This window comes from Ranitomeya imitator, chromosome 3 (genome assembly GCF_032444005.1).
Source record: "Ranitomeya imitator isolate aRanImi1 chromosome 3, aRanImi1.pri, whole genome shotgun sequence".
Lineage (NCBI taxonomy): Eukaryota > Metazoa > Chordata > Amphibia > Anura > Dendrobatidae > Ranitomeya > Ranitomeya imitator.
Genome location: NC_091284.1, coordinates 473,339,507 through 473,364,147, shown reverse-complemented (window position 1 = coordinate 473,364,147; position 24,641 = coordinate 473,339,507). Strand labels below are relative to the sequence as shown.

General features: G+C 43.7%; 1 protein-coding gene across 3 annotated transcripts in view; it reads right to left on the bottom strand.

The window, feature by feature from the left end:
* The window catches only part of LOC138672158 (uncharacterized), a 152,961-nt gene that overhangs the window by 102,576 nt on the left and 25,744 nt on the right, over positions 1-24,641 (bottom strand). The window contains exon 1 of one of the 3 annotated variants that reach the window (XM_069760174.1): positions 21,272-21,313. The exons of 1 other annotated variant lie outside the window; for it this stretch is intronic. The gene's annotated coding sequence lies outside the window, so the exon portion shown is untranslated. Of the gene's footprint in view, positions 1-20,979; positions 21,034-21,271; positions 21,314-24,641 lie in introns of those variants that run through there. One more of the 3 variants, XM_069760177.1, reaches the window with a different exon arrangement.

Here is a 24,641-nt window from a genome sequence, read left to right as displayed (position 1 = left end):
TGAGCCGGCGGGTATTCTCAAAGAGGGAGTAATTGTGTCTGCCATCTCCCCTGATTTGCGGCGGGTGCTGCAAAAATTTCAGGCTAATAAACCTGATCGTTGCCCAGCGGAGAAACTGTTTGTCCCTGATAGGTGGACGAATAAAGTTATCTCTGAGGTTCATTGTTCGGTGTTGGCTGGTCATCCTGGAATCTTTGGTACCAGAGAGTTGGTGGCTAGATCCTTTTGGTGACCATCTCTGTCGCGGGATGTGCGTTCTTTTGTGCAGTCCTGTGGGATTTGTGCTCGGGCTAAGCCCTGCTGTTCTCGTGCCAGTGGGTTGCTTTTGCCCTTGCCGGTCCCGAAGAGGCCTTGGACACATATCTCTATGGATTTTATTTCAGATCTTCCCGTCTCTCAAAAAATGTCAGTCATTTGGGTAGTTTGTGATCGCTTCTCTAAGATGGTCCATTTGGTACCCTTGTCTAAATTACCTTCCTCCTCTGATTTGGTGCCATTGTTCTTCCAGCATGTGGTTCGTTTACATGGCATTCCAGAGAATATCGTTTCTGACAGAGGTTCCCAGTTTGTTTCGAGGTTTTGGCGAGCCTTTTGTGCAAGGATGGGCATTGACTTGTCTTTTTCCTCGGCTTTCCATCCTCAGACTAATGGCCAGACCGAACGAACCAATCAGACCTTGGAAACATATCTGAGATGCTTTGTTTCTGCTGATCAGGATGACTGGGTGTCCTTTTTGCCTTTGGCTGAGTTCGCCCTTAATAATCGGGCCAGCTCGGCTACCTTGGTTTCGCCGTTTTTCTGCAACTCTGGGTTCCATCCTCGTTTCTCTTCAGGGCAGGTTGAGTCTTCGGACTGTCCTGGTGTGGATACTGTGGTCGACAGGTTGCAGCAGATTTGGACTCATGTAGTGGACAATTTGACCTTGTCCCAGGAGAAGGCTCAACGTTTTGCTAATCGCAGACGCTGTGTGGGTCCCCGACTTCGTGTTGGGGATTTGGTTTGGTTGTCTTCTCGTCATATTCCTATGAAGGTTTCATCTCCTAAGTTTAAACCTCGTTTCATTGGTCCGTATAGGATTTCTGAGGTTCTTAATCCTGTGTCTTTTCGTTTGACCCTTCCAGATTCTTTTTCCATCCATAACGTATTCCATAGGTCATTGTTGCGGAGATACGTGGCACCTATGGTTCCATCTGTTGATCCTCCTGCCCCGGTTTTGGTGGAGGGGGAGTTGGAGTATATTGTGGAGAAGATTTTGGATTCTCGTGTTTCAAGACGGAAACTCCAGTATCTGGTTAAGTGGAAGGGTTATGCTCAGGAAGATAATTCCTGGGTCTTTGCCTCTGATGTCCATGCTCCCGATCTTGTTCGTGCCTTTCATATGGCTCATCCTGGTCGTCCTGGGGGCTCTGGTGAGGGTTCGGTGACCCCTCCTCAAGGGGGGGTACTGTTGTGAATTCTGTGGCAGAGCTCCCTCCTGTGGTCACAAGTGGTACTTCGGCTGATTCTCTCTATGAGCTTCCGTTGGTGGAGGAAAGTGGTTCTGCGGCTTCTGAGTTTCCTTCCTCAGGTGATGTGGTGAAGTCGTTAGGTGCTGCTCTATTTAACTCCACCTAGTGCTTTGATCCTGGCCTCCAGTCAATGTTCTAGTATTGGACTTGCTTCCTCCTGGATCGTTCCTGTGGCCTGCTGCTCTGCATAGCTAAGTTTCGCTTGTGTTATTTTTGTTATCTGTTTTTTCTGTCCAGCTTGCTTATTTGGTTTTTCTTGCCTGCTGGAAGCTCTGGGACGCAGAGGGTGTACCTCCGTGCCGTTAGTCGGTACGGAGGGTCTTTTTGCCCCCTTTGCGTGGTTGTTTGTAGGGTTTTGTGTTGACCGCAAAGTTACCTTTCCTATCCCCGCTCTGTTCAGAAAGTCGGGCCTCACTTTGCTAAATCTATTTCATCTCTACGTTTGTCTTTTCATCTTAACTCACAGTCATTATATGTGGGGGGCTGCCTTTTCCTTTGGGGTATTTCTCTGAGGCAAGGTAGGCTTATTTTCTATCTTCAGGCTAGCTAGTTTCTCAGGCTGTGCCGAGTTGCATAGGGAGCGTTAGGCGCAATCCACGGCTGCCTCTAGTGTGGTTGGAGAGGATTAGGGATTGCGGTCAGCAGAGTTCCCACGTCTCAGAGCTCGTTCTATGTTTTTGGGTTTTGTCAGGTCACTGTATGTGCTCTGACTTCTATGTCCTTTGTGGTACTGAATTACCAAATCACAACAGACTCCCTGTGACAAACTATTTTCCCTCCAGCCATAATATATATAGGGGAGCCATCCACAATCTGGATCAGAGCTCCCCCTTCTGGCCTGGAGTAAGAACATGTTGCATGTTTGTGAATACCTGTTAAAGGGATCCTTCCTCGTTTCCAAGCATGACATCACTCTCCCCATGAGGAAACTACATACTTACATTCCGGCGTCTGTCCTCTCCGGCGCTGTGCTTCTCTGCACTAAGCGCCGGCTGGAAAGAAGAGCACAGCGGTGACGTCACCGTTGTGCTTTCTGGCCGCTGTGCTTACACAGTGCAGAGAAGCACAGCGCCGGAGAGGACAGACGCCGGAATGTAAGTATGTAGTGTTTTTTTTTTGTTTTACATTTACACTGGTAACCAGGGTAAACATTGGGTTACTAAGCGCGGCCCTGCGCTTAGTAACCCGATGTTTGCCCTGGTTACCAGTGAAGACATCGCTGAATCGCCGTCACACACGCCGATTCAGCGATGTCTGCGGGAGTCCAGCGACGAAATAAAGTTCTGGACTTTCTGCGCCGACCAACGATGGCACAGCAGGATCCTGATCGCTGCTGCCTGTCAAACTGAACAATATCGCTAGCCAGGATGCTGAAACGTCACGGATCGCTAGCGATATCGTTCAGTGTGACGGTACCTTAACACCTCATCGTACCAGCATGGGGCCCACAGCCATGGCCAAACTCTTGACACTGCTGAACAGCCCGTCCTACCAGTTTGGAGCCTGCAGCACATCCACCAGCAGTGACCTTCCACCGCCAACAGTGACCCTGCCACCTGGGACCCCTCTCCACCACTGCTGCCAGCCAGGTAAGCTATTGTTATAACATGCATCTTTAAAAAAAAAACAACACATTTTTTTCCTATTTTCCTCCCTATATATGGTATATAGTTTTGATTCATTGGTACAGGTAAGAACATAGGTTATAATAGCTATCGTAACATGCAGTAGCAGTGAGTCAGCATACTTCATTTTTCTCAATAGTAAGTGATTGAATTAACATTAATATAATAATAATAATAATTAATATGTAAATATTAATATTGAGCATAATTAATTTCAGCCTATTGGTTCTGTCCTCTACAACAGTCACGGTCTCTCATATGGCCCCTGTTGAAAACTAAATCCATGTACCAGAACAGCAGCGAATAGCCAAAACTTTGAGTAAATTTGAACTGTTCCCTATTTACAGCAGATATTTGTATTTTTATTGCATATTAAGATGAACACTACTGAAAAGGAAGTCAAACAGAGACCAAAATTTTAAGTATATGCTATTCAGATGGAACCCGCTAATGAAATGCTCAACAGAGAACATACAGTGGGGAAAATAAGCCTTTGATACACTTTTGCAAGTTTTGCTACCTACAAATAATGGAAGTCTGTAATTTTCTTAAAAGACAGAATCTGAAAAAAAAAATCCAGAAAATCACATTGTATGATTTTTACTTACTTAATTTGCATTTTATTGAATTAAATAAGTATTTAATGCAATAGAAAAACTTTCCAGAAAAGCACCCCCAAAGTATGATGTTTTCCCCACCATGCTTCACGGTTGGGTGTTCTAAGGGCTGAAGTCATCCTCCTTCCCCTCCAAACACGGTGAGTGGAGTTGATACCAAAAAGTTTTATTTTGGTCTTATCTGACCACATGATCCTCTCCCTTCCTTTCTCTGGATCATCCAGATGGTCATTGGTGAACTTCAAATGGACCTGGACAAGTATTGGCATGAGCAGAGGGACATTGCGTGCCCTGGAGCATTTTAATCCATGATGGCATAGTGTGTTACTGACGTTAATGTTTGAGACTGTGGTTCCAGCTCTCTTCAGAACATTGACCAGGTTCTCGCATGTAGTTTTGGGCTGATTCCTGACCTTTCTCAGAATTATCCTTACCTCATGAGGAGAGATCTTGAATGGAGCCCCGGACCGAGGAAGATTGACAGTCATCTTGTGTGTCCTTCATTTTATAACAATTGTGCCAATAGTTGTCGCCTTCTCACCAAGCTGCTTGCCTATTGTCCTGTAGCCTATCCCAGCCTTGTGCATGTCTACAATTTTGTCCCTGGTGTCCTTAGACAGGTGTTTGGTCTTGGCCATGGTGGAGAGGTTGGAGTGTGATTGATTGTGTTGACAGGTGCAGGTGTCTTTTATACAGGTAATGGGTTCAAACAGGTGTGATTAAGACACGTGAGCCAAAATTCTTGCTGTTGGTAGGTGATTAAATACTTATGTCATGCAATTAAAAGCAATTTCAAAATCATACAATGTGATTTTCTGTTTTTTATTTTTTTTATTCTGTCTCTCACAGTTGAAATGTACCTACGATAAAAATTACGGACCTTTTTATTTTTTGTAGATGGGAAAACTTGCAAAATTGGCAGTGTATCGAACACTTATTTTCCCCACTGTAATTAACCAATCATAGATAATTTTGTTAATCAGATCAGCATTCTGCACTCCATGGTAGTTATAGCAGAAAACAACAATGGAAGTGATGCTATTCTGCTCTCTTGATAAATCATTCAGAGGAAAGTAATTGGAACGAGGCCCATTTGCTAACCACATTTCAACATGTTCGTCAGAAATCAAAACGAGTAGTATGGAGCGTGCTCAGGAAGTAAGCCTGCTTCACATGCATTGGATGCCAGCTGCATTATAATCCCTGACACCAGCCAGCAACTGCAGAGCTAGTTTACCGCATTTTTCAGATTATAAGACACTTTTTTCCCCCCCCAAAACAATTTCCCGAGATCTTGGTGCAGAGATCTCCGTCTGCGCATGTGCCGCCCCAGGCCGGCACCCATTTTCCCGGAGTCCTGTCCATTGCATAGGAAACCATAGTCACTGCTGGGGCTCTGGGCTTTCACAAAATTTTGGCAGAGCCCATGCAGCACCGGACACCCACAGCATGAGACACCGCAGCGGCGCTCTACACCGCTCATCCTTACACCCCTTCATCCCAGCCTGCGGCTTGCAACAACGCTCCACTCTTGCCTCCTCCAGCGGCGACCCTGGGACCCCGCTTCACCGCAGCCACCACCCCGGTAAGCAACAAGATGCATGGATTATAAGAAGCACCACCATTTTATGAAAAAAAAAGTCTTTTTCCTATTTTTCTCCTCAAAATTTTGGGTGCGTCTTATAATCCGCAAAATATGGTAATTCCTTTAAGCTTAAAGAGGACCTAATCCAGCCTATTTCATCTGGATGTGCGTCTCAGGAAAAAACCCAGGATGGGAGGCATATGTACCAGGAAGGAACCCACGATGAAGGGACAAGAGACAATGCCTGTCAGAAAGTCAGAATGGGCTCAGTGTAGAGAAAAGACCTAATGGTCTAATGTGAGCAGTGCCACATGATGTGGATGTCCCTAATGAGAGAGAAGAAAAAGATAGAGGATAGCGATAGCCTGAGCAGAGAAGTGACTGAAGGACTAGAGTAATGGGAGAAGGGTCCTGGGTCAAGACGCCTAGCAGTATGATCTAGTTTACAACTCAGAGAGGTAACAGGCCTAAACGGGACAGGGTACGCAAGACATAGAGAGTGCTCAAAGTGGGGGTTTCAGAGTGCCAGAGACAGAAGAGATAGGTTAAGGCCATATTGATAAAGTAGCTCCCCTAAGGGAAGAAGGACGCGGAATCGTGAGTTGAGCATACAGAAGGTCCTACAAACTGTAGTACTGGGCTGAGTTGTGGTCAAGTGAAGAGGAACGGTAAAGATAGAGAATAATCGAGTAAAGAGGAAGGAATTGAAACTGTGTGGAAAATTCTCCGTATCATGAAGGAAATGTTTAAAAAGTTGTGAACCCGTTATCTACTGTTAATTTTCCCATCCAAGTTCCTGTTTGGTAAAAAGGTAAAAAGTTTATTTTTGAACAGTGGTCTCTCTCATTGAAATATCCAACACCTGGTCCTGGCACACCAATATTACCGGTGACATGCAACCTGCAAAGGTGTAGCGCATCCACAGCACAAGTCTAAACACCCACTAAGGACCTTCACCTTCATGTCATGTGCTGGGGAATAAGAAACGAATACTTCGCCAACGGCTATTGCCGTGCCCCATGTTACACATACATACCAAGGAGGGGCCCAAGATGTGTACATATATTCCTGGAAGGGTCCAGGAATGGGGCACATGTAAATCTGGAAGCGGCCCAAATGGAGGATACTATTACATGATGGGGGACATTACTACATAATGGGAAGCAACAAGTATGTCCTTATAGGATTTAGAATGTTACAGGGGCCCATACATCTGGCCAACATGAAGAGGGAGACAGGTTCAAATTTTGCGCTAGGGTCCATTGGACTCTATTTACACTACTTCTCCCTAGATGCGTGTCCTCCTGTAATTTTGCACAAACTACCACACAAGGACACTCAACACCTAACCTTCCTATCCATAATCACTTTGATTATAAAGCAGTGAACTATCAAGCTCTGTCCATGATACAATTTATGCATTAATAAATTCACTCCCTTAGTAAAAATGGTGATCTTCTTCCTCTCTAAGTGTAAAACTTTCCATCTCTCTTTTCTAGGCCATACTGTACTACTAAAAATGTCAATACTGCTGAAAATATTTATACCTATACAAGACTTTATCTGTTAAAGTGACTAAATTCTAGTCTCTTTCCTAAATGTCAGAATTGCAATACACATTGAATGCCCAAAACTGTTTTGGTTTTGATAGCTTGGACCTTACAAAAACTCCTAGTAGTCTGTCATATTGCACTTGACTATTAAGTTGCTTGACTTAATGCCCAATACAAATTAGACTAATGTTGTTGGAATCTGCAGATATCAACAGGTTCGGCTGATAGACTAAAGAACCACTCCAGCGTTTTTAAAATTTTATTTCAACAGTGGAGTTAAAGTGCTGGGAGCGGTGTGTGACCACTCCTGGCACTTAGTGCCGAATGTCAGCTGACACCCGGCGGCGATCGCCCACACACCATCTGTGTGCACGGGCAATCACACAGACGTAATAATCCGTTGGTGGTCAAATAGGCCCCGGGCACATGGACAGATTATTACATCTTATGTCAGAAAGGGGTTAATTGTTGGCATTGGTTTAGGGGCATTTATAAATCACCGTGTAATGTGCTCAAATATTTTTATGATGCGAATGCAGACAAAGCGATTCTTACATCTTTTTTTTTATACTGTTCACAAAATGTTACAACTAACTTACTGTGTAGATTTTTTTAATGTAATGTTTGAATTGCAGTGCTATACCATACTCAATTATAAAGTGATTATTAATATTATATATTTTCATTTATTTTATTTGATATCTTGTTTGTTATGTAATATGTCCCTCAATAGCTCATAAAAGACATCTAGGTGGCTATAAATTTTTTTTTGTTGTTGTACAGTATTTATTGTTACTAGGAGCTATAGAATCCTCCATTACGGGGGAAAACAGCCCTCAAGCATGATTTCAGCCATTAGCAGAGCTGATGTAGGTCTTACATGGTGGAGAGACAATTTAGTAAAACCTTGCAATCACAAGATTGCTTGGTCCAGTAAAAGGTATGGCATTGCTGCTGTCTATGGTCACTGTGTAAGAGACTGTCATGTTCTTGTTCCTTAAGGCTACTTTCACACTTGCGTTTTTCAGCTTTCATCACAATCCGTTGTTTTTTTGAGAATGCAGGATCCTGCATTTTCTCATAGACTTGTATTAGCAACGGATTGTGATGGATGGCCATCCATCGCGTCCGTCGTGCACTGGATATGTCGTGTTTTGGCGGATCATCGGCACGAAAAAACGTTCAAGGGAACATTTTTTCGTACGTCGGGTTCGCCATTTCCTACCACGCATGCGCGGCCGGAACTCTGCCCCCTCCTCTCCGGGACTTTACAATGGGCAGTGGATGCGTTGAAAAACTGCATCCGCTGCCCACGTTGTGCCAAATTTTCACAACGTGCGTTGGTACGTCACGCCGATGCTTAGCGATGGACCCTGTTGTGAATTCTGTTTTCGAACTCCCTCCTGTGGTCATGAATGGTACTTTGGCGAGTTCTGTCCATGAACTCCCTATGGTGGCTGTGAGTGGAGCTGCTGCTCCTGAGGTTCCTTCCACAGGTGACGTAGTTTATTCTTTGGCTGGCTGTTCTATTTAACTCCACTCAGATCGTTACTCCTTGCCAGCTGTCAATGTTCTTGTACTGGTTCAGTTCGCTCTTGGATCTTTCTGGTGACCTGTCTACTCCAGCAGAAGCTAAGTCACTGCTAGCTAATTATTTGTTCATTATTTCCTTGTCCAGTTGGCTATCATGATTTTGTCTTGCTAGCTGGAAGCTCTGGGATGCAGAGTGGCACCTCCGCACCGTGAGTCGGTGCGGAGGTCTTTTTGCGCACACTGCGTGGTTTTTTGTAGTCTTTTGTGCTGACCGCAAAGATCCTCAGTCTGTTTAGTAAGTCTGGCCTCCCTTTGCTGAAACCTGTTTCATCTCTGTGTTTGTGACTTTCATCTTAACTCACAGTCAATATATGTGGGGGGCTGCCTTTTCCTTTGGGGAATTTCTTTGAGGCAAGGTAGGCTTTATTTTCTATCTCTAGGGCTATTTAGCTCTTAGGCTATGAAGAGGCGTCTAGGTCGTGTTAGGTACGCTCCACCGCTATTTCTAGTTGTGTGACAGGATTAAAGGTTGCGGTCAGCAGAGTTCCCACTTCCCAAAGCTTGTCCTGTGTGAGTTTAACCATCAGGTCGTTCCGGGTGCTCTTAACCACCAGGTCCATAACAATACAGCTGGCCCAAAGTATTAATGCATCTCAATAGAGGGATAAGAGAAGTTCTGAGACCATTTTTTTTTCTCTGCAGTGTTTTTTTGCCTTTCTTTTCCCCTTAACCTCTGGGTGGTTCAGAACACAGGTGTAGATATGGACATTCAGGGTCTGTCCTCTTGTGTGGATCATCTCACGGCAAGGGTACAAAACATTCAAGATTTTTTGGTTCAGAATCCGATGTTAGAGCCTAGAATTCCAGTTCCTGATTTGTTTTATGGGGATAGATCTAAATTCCTGAATTTCAAAAATAATTGTAAACTGTTTCTAGCTTTGAAACCCCGCTCCTCTGGTGACCCCGTTCAAACAAGTAAAAATCATTATTTCTTTGTTGCGTGGTGACCCTCAAGACTGGGCATTTTCCCTTGCGCCAGAAGATCCTGCATTGCGTGATGTTAATGCGTTTTTTCTGGCGCTTGGATTGCTTTATGATGAACCAAATTCAGTGGATCAGGCAGAGAAAATCTTGCTGGCTTTGTGTCAGGGTCAGGATGAAGCGGAGGTGTACTGTCAGAAGTTTAGAAAGTGGTCTGTGCTTACTCAGTGGAATGAGTGTGCCCTCGCTGCAATTTTCACAAAGGGTCTTTCTGAAGCCCTTAAGGATGTCATGGTGGGATTTCCCACGCCTGCTGGTCTGAATGAGTCTATGTCCTTGGCCATTCAGATCGATCGGCGCTTGCGTGAGTGCAAAGCTGTGTACCATTTGGCGGTATTCTCTGAGCATAGGCCTGAGCCTATGCAATGTGATAGGACTTTGACCAGAGCGGAACGGCAAGAACACAGACGTCGGAATGGGCTGTGTTTTTACTGTGGTGATTCCACTCATGCTATCTCCGATTGTCCTAAGCGCACTAAGCGGTTCGCTAGGTCTGCCACCATTGGTACAGTACAGTCTAAATTTCTTTTGTCCGTTACTCTGATTTGCTCTCTGTCCTCCTATTCTGTTATGGCATTTGTGGATTCAGGCGCTGCCCTGAATTTGATGGACTTGGAGTTTGCCAGGCGCTGTGGTTTTTTCTTGGAGCCCTTGCAGTATCCTATTCCATTGAGAGGAATTGATGCTACGCCTTTGGCCAAGAATAAGCCTCAGTACTGGACTCAATTGACCATGTGCATGCCTCCTGCACATCAGGAGGATGTTCGCTTTTTGGTGTTGCATAATCTGCATGATGTGGTCATTTTGGGGTTGCCATGGCTACAGGTCCATAATCCAGTATTGGATTGGAAATCTATGTCTGTGTCCGGCTGGGGTTGTCAGGGGGTACATGGTGATGTTCCATTGCTGTCAATTTCGCCTTCCACTCCTTCTGAAGTCCCTGAGTTTTTGTCAGATTACCGGGATATATTTGAAGAGCCCAAATCCGGTGCCTTACCTCCTCATAGGAATTGCGATTGTGCTATTAATTTGATTCCTGGTAGTAAGTTTCCTAAGGGCCGACTGTTTAATCTATCTGTGCCAGAGCACGCCGCTATGCGGAGTTATATAAAGGAATCCTTGGAGAAAGGTCATATTCGCCCGTCGTCATCACCGTTGGGAGCAGGGTTCTTTTTTGTGGCCAAGAAGGATGGCTCTTTGAGACCTTGTATTGATTACCGCCTTCTTAATAAGATCACAGTCAAATTTCAGTACCCTTTGCCGCTGCTGTCTGATTTGTTTGCTCGGATTAAGGGGGCTAGTTGGTTCACCAAGATAGATCTTCGAGGGGCGTATAATCTTGTGCGAATTAAACAAAGCGATGAATGGAAAACAGCATTTAATACGCCCGAGGGCCATTTTGAGTACCTGGTTATGCCATTCGGGCTTTCTAATGCTCCATCTGTGTTTCAGTCCTTTATGCATGACATCTTCCGAGTGTACCTGGATTGATTCATGATTGTATATTTGGATGATATTTTGGTCTTTTCAGATGATTGGGAGTCTCATGTGAAGCAGGTCAGAATGGTGTTCCAGGTCCTTCGTGCTAATTCCTTGTTTGTGAAGGGGTCGAAATGTCTCTTTGGGGTTCAGAAGGTTTCATTTTTGGGTTTCATTTTTTCCCCTTCTACTATCGAGATGGACCCTGTTAAAGTTCAGGCCATTTATGATTGGACTCAGCCGACATCTGTGAAGAGCCTGCAGAAGTTCCTGGGGTTTGCTAATTTTTACTGTCGCTTCATCGCTAATTTTTCTAGTGTTGTTAAAGCATTGACGGATTTGACCAAGAAAGGTGCTGATGTGGTCAATTGGTCCTCGGCGGCTGTAGAGGCTTTTCAGGAGTTGAAGCGTCGTTTTGCTTCTGCCCCTGTGTTGTGCCAGCCAGATGTTTCGCTCCCGTTTCAGGTTGAGGTTGATGCTTCTGAGATTGGAGCAGGGGCTGTTTTGTCGCAAAGAAGTTCTGATGGCTCGGTGATGAAACCATGTGCCTTCTTTTCTAGAAAATTCTCGCCTGCGGAGCGCAATTATGATGTTGGCAATCGAGAGTTGTTGGCCATGAAGTGGGCATTCGAGGAGTGACGACATTGGCTTGAAGGAGCCAAGCATCGCGTGGTGGTCTTGACGGATCACAAAAATTTGACTTATCTCGAGTCTGCCAAACGGTTGAATCCTAGACAGGCTCGATGGTCGCTGTTTTTCTCCCGTTTTGATTTTGTGGTTTCGTACCTTCCGGGCTCTAAGAATGTGAAGGCTGATGCCCTGTCAAGGAGTTTTGTGCCTGACTCTCCGGGTGTTCCTGAGCCGGCGGGTATTCTCAAAGAGGGGGTAATTTTGTCTGCCATCTCCCCTGATTTGCGGCACGTGCTGCAGAAGTTTCAGGCTGATAGACCTGACCGTTGTCCAGCGGAGAAACTGTTTGTCCCTGATAGATGGACTAGTAGAGTTATCTCTGAGGTTCATTGTTCGGTGTTGGCGGGTCATCCTGGAATCTTTGGTACCAGAGATTTGGTGGCTAGATCCTTTTGGTGGCCTTCTTTGTCACGGGATGTGCATTCTTTTGTGCAGTCCTGTGGGATTTGTGCTCGGGCTAAGCCCTGCTGTTCTCGTGCCAGTGGGTTGCTTTTGCCCTTGCCGGTCCCGAAGAGGCCCTGGACGCATATTTCCATGGATTTTATTTCAGATCTCCCTGTCTCTCAAAGGATGTCGGTCATTTGGGTGGTTTGTGATCGCTTCTCTAAGATGGTCCATTTGGTACCCTTGTCTAAATTGCCTTCCTCCTCTGATTTGGTGCCATTGTTTTTCCAGCATGTGGTTCGTTTGCATGGCATTCCGGAGAACATCGTCTCGGACAGAGGTTCTCAGTTTGTTTCGAGGTTTTGGCGGTCCTTTTGTGCTAAGATGGGCATTGATTTGTCTTTTTCTCCGGCTTTCCATCCTCAAATGGCCAAACCAAATGAACTAATCAGGCTTTGGAGACATATCTGAGATGCTTTGTTTCTGCTGATCAGGATGATTGGGTGATCTTCTTGCCTTTGGCTGAGTTCGCCCTTAATAATCGGGCCAGCTCGGCTACTTTGGTTTTGCCTTTTTTCTGTAATTCTGGTTTCCATCCTCGTTTCTCTTCACGGCAGGTTGAGCCTCCGGACTGTCCTGGTGTGGATACGGTGGTGGACAGGTTGCAGCAGATTTGGACTCATGTGGTGGACAATTTGACATTGTCCCAGGAGAAGGCTCAACGTTTCGCTAACCGCCGGCGCTGTGTTGGTCCCCGACTTCGTGTTGGGGATTTGGTTTGGTTGTCATCTCGTCATGTTCCTATGAAGGTTTCCTCTCCTAAGTTTAAGCCTCGTTTCATTGGGCCATATAAGATTTCTGAAGTTTTTAATCCTGTGTCATTTCGTTTGGACCTTCCAGCTTCTTTTGCCATCCATAATGTGTTCTATAGGTCGTTGTTGCGGAGATACGTGGCGCCTATGGTTCCCTCCGTTGATCCTCCTGCCCCGGTGTTGGTCGAGGGGGAGTTGGAGTATGTGGTGGAGAAGATTTTGGATTCTCGTATTTCGAGATGGAAACTCCAGTACCTGGTCAAGTGGAAGGGTTATGGTCAGGAAGATAATTCCTGGGTTTTTGCCTCTGATGTTCATGCTGCCGATCTAGTTCGTGCCTTTCATTTGGCTCGTCCTGATCGGCCTGGGGGCTCTGGTGAGGGTTCGGTGACCCCTCATCAAGGGGGGGGTACTGTTGTGAATTCTGTTTTCGAACTCCCTCCTGTGGTCATGAATGGTACTTCGGCGAGTTCTGTCCATGAACTCCCTCTGGTGGCTGTGACTGGAGCTGCTGCTTCTGAGGTTCCTTCCACAGGTGATGGTTTATTCTTTGGCTGGCTGTTCTATTTAACTCCACTCAGATCGTTACTCCTTGCCAGCTGTCAATGTTCTTGTACTGGTTTAGTTCGCTCTTGGATCTTTCTGGTGACCTGTCTACTCCAGCAGAAGCTAAGTCACTGCTAGCTAATTATTTGTTCATTGTTTCCTTGTCCAGTTGGCTATCATGATTTTGTCTTGCTAGCTGGAAGCTCTGGGATGCAGAGTGGCACCTCCGCACCGTGAGTCGGTGCGGAGGTCTTTTTGCACACTCTGCGTGGTTTTTTGTAGTCTTTTGTGCTGACCGCAAAGATACCTTTTCTATCCTCAGTCTGTTTAGTAAGTCTGGCCTCCCTTTGCTGAAACCTGTTTCATCTCTGTGTTTGTGACTTTCATCTTAACTCACAGTCAATATATGTGGGGGGCTGCCTTTTCCTTTGGGGAATTTCTCTGAGGCAAGGTAGGCTTTATTTTCTATCTCTAGGGCTAGTTAGCTCTTAGGCTGTGAAGAGGCGTCTAGGTCGTGTTAGGTACGCTCCACGGCTATTTCTAGTTGTGTGACAGGATTAGGGGTTGCGGTCAGCAGAGTTCCCACTTCCCAGAGCTTGTCCTGTGTGAGTTTAACCATCAGGTCGTTCCGGGTGCTCTTAACCACCAGGTCCATAACAGGACCCGTACGGACGCAAGTGTGAAAGTAGCCTAAGACAAATGTTCCTTAAGATAACAATTGTGTAGTATGAATACTGTAATACGTTTTTATTGTGCTTTATGGTGACATGTCAAATGTATAGAGTGTAATGTTGCAGAGTATAATGTGATACGTACTGATGATTCAGGTGTAGGATAAGTATAAGATATAGTTTAGAGTTTAGGACATAGAGCAGATTAAACAGTGATAGGCATAGTAAGCGTAATATGCTTATTGCTGATGAAAATTAAGAAGGAGCAGCAAAGTCATGGAGTGGTTTAGAGTGACTCGAGAGAGATACAGTCATCGGTATGGTGTGGCGCATTGTGGGGGACCAGAAAAGTCTGAATGGAAGTGGCAGCTGGTGCAGCAGTTGGAGGAGGTGTGGCCGGGAGGACTGTAGAAGCCAGGGATCCCACCAGAGGTCCCAAGTAAGGAGCCGGATCCCAAGATAGAAGCGGCCATGTCAGTGTGGCTGAGTCCCTGCAGCTGGGCTGAATGTCTGAACTCCTTGATGGCACAATGGACGGTGAGTACCTGACAGGCCCCCAAAGAGGTGCCCATTCAGGAAGCGGCCCTGACACCATGGCTGCAAGTGTATGTGTTGGAGAAACCCCTGGACCCGGACACAGTCAAGGCTAAGAGGATGGCAGGAGACATCCAAGAGAAGAAAAGGAGGGAAAAGCTTGTACGGTTCCAGTTAGATCTCCTCGGGAGTGGAGTGGCCAACGAAAGGGTGAAGCAGCTGAACATAAGCAAATGCTTGAAATGTACTGTGTTGTTGGAACAAGATTCGGAGTGTTTTGTACCCAATACTGTGTGTTAAAGACTGATGTACTTGAACTGTCCAGTAAAGCTGAACTTGTTAAAACGAACCGGGTGTCGCCTGTTGTGTGTGCAGCTGTTCCTTGAACTGAGGACGAGGAGATAGCTAAGGCCCCTGACCTGCAAGTGAGTACAATGCAATGTACACAGCACAACACTTATGAGCTGGGACACGATGTGTTTGTAAAGTGCCAGGGTGTTATGGAGAAGCAGCTCACCCATGGTTTCCGTCCTTCATTTTTTTTTCTGCAGCAAAACCTGATCATCTTGGCAGGAAAGAAGCTGCGCTAAAAATGCAGGTTTAGGTGCGTTTTTTGCAGCTTTTTTTTTCTTTTTGTGCATGCAAATAAAGAGTGTACACAGAGAAAAAACACAACTCCCTGAAGATAGAATGAATAGAAAGATTGATAGAATAGATAGATTGATAGGATAGATTGATAGAATATAGATTGATAGGATAGATTGATAGAATAGATCAGGCTGTCAGGGAGCGCAGGCTCGGTGACTTCACCGCTCGTTACTGAGCCTGCCCATTCATTACCCAGTCGCTTACAGCCGGGAGCGATCGCATTAGCATCACTCCTGGTTGTAAGCTTTATCTCCCCCAGATACTGTGTGGGACACTCAATACTGTATATTGGACTGCGACAGATCAGGGAGTATACTTTTGCTTTTTTATTTTATTTTTATTACAGAAGATTGAGGGCTTCGCTTTGGAATGGCAGAACAATAAAAATATGGTCAAAACTGTGTGGTGTTTTATTTCATTAAAAGACATTTTTCCACATGTGTGTGTGTTTATTTAACCCTTTAATTACTATAGGATTAGTAATGGATAGGTGTCTTTTTGACGCCTCTCTGTTACTAAGTCGGCTTAATGTCACTTTACAATAACAAAGTGACATTAACCCCTTATTACCCCGCTTGCCAACGCTACAGGGCAAGTGGGAAGAGTCGGGCAAAGCGCCAGAATTGACGCATCTAATAGATGCGCCTTTTCTGGGTAGCTGTGGGCTGCTATTTTTAGGCTGGGGGAGCCTATATCCATGGCCCCTTACCAGCCTGAGAATACCAGCCCCCAGCTGTGAGCTTTAGCAAGGCTGGTTGTCACAAATGAAGGGGGGGGGGGGCACGCCGTTTAGTTAAATTATTTATTGAAATTTTTTATTTTTTTTTTAAACGTGAGGACCCCTTTATTCTTGATAAGTATCCTTGCTGAAGCTGACAACTGGGGGTTCCAGCCCTCAGCTGTGAGTTTTGTCTGTGCACGAAATTTCTGAAATCTCATAGGCTTTACTGGTACTGTAAAAAGCAGCTGAAAATTTGCATAAAAAACACAGCAAAAACTCCCTGTGTGTACCTATCCTTACAACTGCAGATGTTCTCATCAGGGTTCCCAGCTGAATCTGAAATTTTGACCCCAGACCAGCTCCTGATAGATTGAAGGAGTGTAATGTAGCGATGTGCACAGACACATGTGCACCGCCTGCCATGTAAACATGGGGTAAAATTGACATTTCTTCCCGTTTAGACGTGTTTGATTTCATTTTGTAGAGCTTTACTAGAAGTAAAAATAAGGGCAAATAAAAAATATCTCCTAATAAAGGCCCTGCTGTAGTCTGTCAGCTGTATATTGTCTACAGGAAATTGCAATTGTACATAGTAACATGACATATCATAAACACTAAAAGCTCTGTATTGAGTAAGAGTTGGAAACTGACCACAACTTCTTCCAAAAAATGAAGTGCTGTTACATTATAGTTGCGTGTAAATTATATTTTTTTTCCTGGAATGTGTAGCAAGAAATTCAATCTAAAACTGTATATATATTGCAAAGTATTTTTCCAACCCTTTTTGACACGTAAGAACCCCTGAGTACCGCAATACAAATATGTGATAGTTCATGTGAATGATTTTTTTCCTGCAATGTGTAGCAATATATATTCAAAATATAACCAAATATGTTAGTGTTTTTCCAAACAATACCATAAAAACTACAAGGAATGGTGAGTAGATGGTTTTTTTTTTAGCAAAAACAATAAAAAGCCTGGTAAAAAGTCCCAGTGCAGCAGCACAGCTAATTTGGCTACACTTAAAAGTTAAATTAAAGAGGTTGGCCACTACTCTGACAACCCCTTCTCAATCCCTATGTTTCACCCTCAGCGCCATTCCAGTGATTTCGGTGCAGGCTCTCCTGTGGATCGCGTGACATTGTTTGTCGAACAAATGAGTCTTCCGCTGGAAGTCTGAGATGCGGCTGTTCTCTCGCTTCCTCCACATGTCAGTGTTGCGAGAAGTCCAAACTCATTAGATTTTATTGTGACTTGCTTGTCGCAATCACATTCCCCGGATTCACAATGTGACCCCATTCACTTGTATTGTACTGCGATATAGAAGCGGCACTGAGTGTAGCTTGGCTGCAAGACAGGTGTAGTGGTCAAAGTCGCCATATAACACTAAACTAGGATAGAGGAGGAACACATCCATCTGATAATAAAGTTCTGTGGAAATTAGTTTGATGCAAGAAAGCTTTTATTATACTCACAGAATAAAACTTGTTACAATGCGCATATAAAATCATGGTGCGGTCAATTACCGACAGAGTGTGGTGTGGAATTAATAGAGAATTGGACACCTTCTTTGTACCTACACTTGAGTGAAGATGTGAATGAGATTATTCAAGTCTGAGAAATAGAGCACTGTGAAGATCAGACAAGTCGTCATTGCATTATGTTTTAAGAGTTTACCAACCTTTACATGCAAAATCACCTGAGAACTGAACTCTCAACTTTCAATCCTGGAGCTCACATACATTGGCCAATTTATGCGCGAAGTACCTTCCTTTTTTCATAGCAATTTTTGTAGATAAATATTTTATGTGTATATTATATAGCACTTTTTTCAATTTTTTCCTATTTCCTTTGGCAGCAATGCAGTTTCAATGTTCTAGAGTCATACTTCTTTGTATATTATGGTGCAACCTTACTATTTGTTGAATGGTAATCAATTATGTCCAACTGTAATTTAGCGATAAATATATGCATATAAAACTTTAATAGTCATAAATAGGAAAAATACAAACTGAAATAATACAACTGCATCTGGCTCTGAATTCTACAGTAATTGTGGGAAAGTATTTCAATTAGTAAATTTAAGAAGAATTAATGAAATTATAACTTTCCATTTACATGCTTATATATGTACAGTGGCATATAAAAGCTTAAGCACCCCTGAACAAAATTACTGTTATTGTGAACAAGTTGAAAATTAAATGATCTCTAAAAGGCCTAAAGTTAAAGATGATACATTTCCTTTGTATTTTAGATAAAAAAAAATATATTATCTTTTTTTTCATAAAAAAAATTACAAAAAGGAAAAATCGTCCGATTCAAAAGTTTGGGCACCCTTGAAGATTTGTGTGCTCAAATAACTTTGACCAAAGTTTCAGACCTTAATTAGCCTGTTACGGTTATGGCTTGTTCACTATCATCATTACAAAAAGGCCAGGTGATGCAAATTGACCAGCCTTAATAAAAGCCCAGCCTCCTCTAACCTTGTGCCAAAACCAGCAGCCATGAGTTCTTCTTAGCAGCACTTTAAAAATTAAAATGGTGGAGGCTCACAAAACAGGAGACTATAAGCATTTTCAAGTTGCCCTTTCCTCAGTTCGAAATGTAATAAGAAATGGCAACTAACAGGAACAGTGGAGGTCAAGATAAGGTCTGGAAGCAAATCAGAACCCCTGTTGACTGCAAAACACCTTCAGAAAGATATAGCAGACTCTGGAATTGTGGTGCATTGTTCTACTGTTCAGAGACACCTGCACAAATATGGCCTTAATGGATGAGTCATCAGAAGAAAACCTCCCCTGTGTCCTCACCATAAAATTCAAAATCGGAAGTATATAAAAGAACATCTAAACAAGCGTGATGCATTTTGGAAACAAGTTCTGTGGATCAATGATGTTAAAATAGAACTCTTTGGCCACAATGATCAAAATTGTAGCCCTGCACCAGGCTGGCAAGACTGAATCTGCAATAGACAAGCAGCTTTGTGTGATGAAATCAACTGTGGGAGCAATAAAAGAAAATAGAAGACATACAAGACCACACAAGATCTCACCCAGTGGGGTCAAAATGATCACAAAAACGGTGAGCAAAAATCCCAGAACCACATGGGGGGACCTAGTGAATGACCTGCATAGAGCTGGGACCACCGTAACAATGGCTACCATCAGTAACCCACACCGCGCCACCAGGGACTGAGATCCTGCAATGCCAGACGTGTCCCCCTGCTTAAGCCAGCACATGCCCGGGCCTGTCTGAAGTTTGCTAGAGAGCATTTTGATTATCCAGAATAGTATTGGGAGAATGTCATATGGTCTGATGAAATCAAAGTAAAACTGTTTGGTAGAAACAAAAAACTCGTCGTGTTTGGAGGAGACAGAATGCTGAGTTGCATCCAAAGAACACCATGCCTACTGTTATGATCTGGTGGTTTAGGAACAACATGAGACAAGCTCTGAAGGAGGTGGTATCTGTACTGACCGCAAACCCTGAACCTAGCAGCGCAACTAAAAATAGCCGTGGGGGGTACCTGACGCTCCCTAGACCCCTCGGCACAGCCTAAGATCTAACTTCCCCTAAAGATGGAAACAGGAAACCTATCTTGCTTCAGAGAAAATCCCCAAAGGAAAGATAGCCCCCCACAAATATTGACGGTGAGAGGAGGGGAAAATAACATACGCAGAAATGAAATCAGATTTTAGCATAGGAGGCCAGTCTAGCTTGATAGATAGAACAGGAAAGGATACTGTGCGGTCAGTATAAAAACTACAAAACAATCCACACAGAGTTTACAAAATCTCCACACCTGACTAAAGGTGTGGAGGGTAAATCTGCTTCCCAGAGCTTCCAGCTAACAGAAAAAATCCATACTGACAACTGGACAAATATAGAATGCACAGAACAATAAGTCCACAACATGTGGACTGAAATTAGCAAAGCCAGAACTTATCTTTGCAGAACTGGTCAGGAAACCAGGAGAATCCAAGCAGAGATGTGAATCCAGCTAGGAACATTGACAAGTGGCACAGGCTGAATAAAGAGCCAGACTTAAATAGCGGACAATAAGTGGAGGCAGCTGATGACAGCTAACTCCAAGGAGCAACCATACCACTAGAAACCACAAGAGGGAGCCCAAGAGCAGAACTCACAAAAGTGCCACTTACAACCACCGGAGGGAGCCCAAGAGCGGAATTCACAACAGCCTACTGTGAAGCATGGGGGTGGCAACATTATGCTTTGGGGCTGTTTCTCTGCAAAGGGCCCAGGACAACTGATCCGTGTACATGAAAGAATGAATGGGGCCATGTATCGTGAGATTTTTAGTGCAAACTTCATTCCATCAGCAAGCGCATTGAAAATGAAATGTGGCTGTTTTTTTCAGCATGATAATGATTCCAAGCACACCACCAGGGCAATGAAGGAGTGGCTTCGTAAGAAGCATATGAAGGTCCTTGCGTGGCCTAGCCAGTCTCCAGATCTCAATGCCATAGAAAACCATTGGAGGGAGTTGAAAGTCCGAGTTGCCCAGCGACAGGCCCAAAACATCACTGCTGTAGAGTAGACCTGCATGGGAGAATGGCCCAACATACCACCAATAGTGTGTGCCAACCTTGTCAAGACTTACAGAAAACGTTTAACCACTGTCATTGCCAACAAAGGATATATAACAAAATATTGAGATTAACTTTTGTTAATGACCAAATACTCATTTTCCACCATAATTTGCAAAATAAATCTTGCCAAATCAGACAAGGTGATTTTCTGGTTTTGTTTTCTCTTTTTAACTCTCATAGTTGTGGTGTACCTATGATGTCAATTACAGGCCTCTCTCATCTTTTTAAGTGGGAGAATTTGAACAATTGGTCGCTGTCTAAATACTTTTTTGTGTGTGTGTGTGTGTGTGTGTGTGTGTGTATGTATATATATATATATATATATATATATACATACATATATATTCTAAGCCTTGACTCTTACAAAACTAAAGACTTATTCACAAAATTGTAAGTTGTCCCATATCATTAATAAAGCTTACTAATTGCTTGTGGTCCGACTCCTGGCACCCTTAGCAATCCAGAAGATGGGTCTCTAGATCACAGAGACCAGGATCTGCAGAGCCCTGTATTGAGTGAAGGTGTACATGCTAGACCACAACTTAATTCATTGTCTTTAATACTGTCTGAAAAAGACAACTACTGCCCCGACTATTCCCGACAGTTCCATAGGGAATAAATTATGATTTTGGAAAAACCTTTTTAATTTAAACCAGCTGAAAACTAAGGATGCATCTAAGTAGCTTTAAATGTTTAAAGAAATATCAAACTTACTGTCTGCCTTGTAAGTGACCGTGGCTCTAATGATTCTACTTCTTGTTTTACACCGCATGGTCTTAGTCTAGGAAGAAAGGACTTAGTTCACCAGATTTTGAAACACTCCTTTCCACATCCGGTTAATGCAATTCTCATTATTGTTTGACTGAATTAAATTATTTTCTTACGACTTTTGACTGTGATTATCCTGACTTGGGTAATAGGAGACTGTGAATGTAGTTCAACCAACAGGTCCACAATCTAATTTTAGGAAGCAGATAGAATAGTAGCTGCAGAAAAGTAGTCAAATCAAACCAAAATGAAAACTAAAATTCAAGATAATCTAGGAATTAAAACTAGAGTCTAAAGCTAGCCATCGGGTTGCTACATGCATTTTAATATACAATTTTGGCATGCTACTTTTATTTTTCTTAAAAAAGAAAAAATAGCTTACTAAACTTGATAGGGGCTTAACAGTCTATTGTTTGTCGAGTTGTGGGCATGTGCATGTTACCTCTTCATTTAAATGACTAAACAAAACAGAAGTTAGAATTAGTCAAAAGTGTTCACTTGCCTTTTTATTAGAATTATTGATAAATTACTGTACGGTTTATTAAGGGTACGGTTGGGCAAACACAGTAATGTGATGGGTGTATGATTCAGTGAAGTCTTATTTTGTGCACTGAAAAATGTCATACATGTGTGACAGGTGAAACTTGAGTGTAGAGACTGTTCTCTAAGTGGAGAGCTATGAGACTTGTTAAAGGGAACCTGTCAAAACCCCCGACAAAAAAAAAAAACACACAAAAAAAGTATATGATTTTGTAGCCCTTTAAGAGATAAGCCGGTCTATCCTAAAGTATTCGCAAAGTGAGAAATCACTTTTTAAAGTTGTGTCTGGTTAGTACATTGTGGCGTAACAATGCACTTCTAGTTTCTCAGCCTCATGCTGTATTCCCTGCCTTGCTCCACCCTCCCAACTGACAGGTTAGTGGCCATGTACCAGAGCAAATCACCTGTCAATCAACCAGAATAGGATGCTGATAGGTAGGAAATACAGCGTGAGGCTGAGAAGCTAGAAGTGCATCTTGACGCCTAAATGCAATAATCAGACACAGCTTCAAAGCGCGATTTCTATGCTGCTGGAGCAGCGCACTTTGGGGTCATAAAAGGATTAACTGATGTATCTTTTATAGGGCTTCACAATCATATCAATGATTTGGAGCGGGATAAGGTTTCTGACACGCTCCCTTTAAAAGAAGCTTCTTGGCTCCACAAGGGTCAACTTCCTTATGGTTGAAAGATGAAAAGCCTGATTGTTGCTGTGTTGATATCCGGGCTGATTATAGGTTTTCTGCTTCCACCCATTCACACAAAGTATCTGGCAATAAATAAACCAAACGCACATATGGATATCAGTAGTTAAGAAAGCGCATGCATATATTGATATAGTTAGGTCCAGAAATATTTTGAAAGTGACACAAGTTTTAGCATTTTACCAAAATATATTCAAGATACAGGTATGAAATTAAGTTGGGCTTAAAGTGCAGATGGTTTAGGGATTGCAGCTCTTTAATATGTAGCTGCCTGTTTTTCAAATGATCAAAAGTAAATGGACAATTATCTAAAAAGCTCTTTAATGGGCTGCATGGGCTATTCCCTTGTTAGTCCATCATTAATTAAGAAAGTAAAAAGTGTGTAGCTGATTCCATGTGTGGCATTTGCATTTGGAAGATGTTGCTGTGAACACAACACTTAGTCAAAGAAGCTCTCAATGGAAGAGAAACAGAGTATTATTAGGCTTAAAAAAATAAATCCATCAGAGAGATAGTAGAAATGTTAGAAGTGGCCCAATCAACAATTTTATACATTCTGCAAAAAAAGCGCTGGTGAGCTTGGGTAATTAACCTCTTTCTGACATTAGACGTAGTAATCCGTCCATGTGCTCTGGGCCTATTTGACCAGGGACAGATTATTACGTCATTTTTTTTACTGCAACCAAAGTTGCGATGATCACATTAAAATTCCGGTGTCATCTTACCTCTAGGTAGATGGCGTCGTCATCCTGGGGGGGTGTCACCCTGCAACCACAATCACTGTGATTGGCTGTTTAATTCTGAACGGCCAATCACAGCATTTCTCAGTGTTTCAGGCAATCAGATTGCCAGAAACACTGATGTCCCAGCCTAGGATCGGTGCTCCCAAGAGCACCGATCATAAGCTGTAATCAACGATTACATTGATCGCGCCAATCACAGGGCACAGCCGCCGTGTGACCGTGCTGTAACCTGGCTGTACCTTGGCTGTGACCTGCCTAGGATTGAAGATGTAAGAGCACCGATCCTAGGCTGGTGCCTGGCAACGCCAGCGTCATAAGGGCCAGCTCCGATTGGTGAGATCGATGTCATCATTGATCGCACAAATGACAGGCCACAGAAGCGGTGTGACCGCTCTGTGACCTGTCTGTAATCGCGCTGCACATCCTAGTAGCTGAGGATTTCTGCAGAGCCGTCACGCTATTGGATAATCACTGTGCTGGGCCTTAAGGTGCCACAGAAGCCTGCGACACTACAATCCCTCACTGCTGAAGAAAGAAGAACAAAAAACAGAGAAGAAAGAAGACAGGACAGAAGAAAAAAAAGACAGAGAAGACAAGCCATCTGTAAGAAGATCCCTGTCTCATCTCTCTTCCACCCCAATCCCCCTCTACCCCATTTTTACCCCCCTCCACAATTCCCCTCCCAGATGAAGGAAGAGCAAAGGAAGAAAGAAGAGAGACAACTTCAAGTGTTTGATCCCTGATCCCTGCCCGATCTCTCTCCTCATCCGCCCCAATCCCCCTTCCCCCTCTTTTTACTCCCTTCCACCCCCCTTTACGCCACCTTCATGCGCACATCCAGCAGCAGCGTTGATTGGTGACGCACTTCACCGATCAGCACTCGTGCTTGCTGTTTTCCACTTTTCTTTTTCACCCCCCTTTGCGCCACCTCCGTGCGCACATCCAGCAGCCACCGCGCTTTGATTAGTGATGCAGTTCACTCATCAGAGCTCGTGCCTGCTGTTTTACGGAGTTCTGGAAAAGCATTCTTTGGACAGATGAAACTAAAATCAACCAGAATGATAAGAAGTAGAAATTATGGGGGAGGCTTAAAAAAACTCATGATTTAAAGCACACCAAATCCTCTGTAAAACATGGTGGCATGTTCACGCATGGCTTCCAATGGCACTGGGTCACTAATGTTTATTGATGATGTGACTGAAGACAGAAGTAGATAAATTCTGAAGCGTACAGGACAATACTTTCTGCTTAGATTCAACCAAATGCAGCAAGATTGATAGGACAGCGCTTCACAGTACAGATGGACAATGACACAAAACATACTGTGAA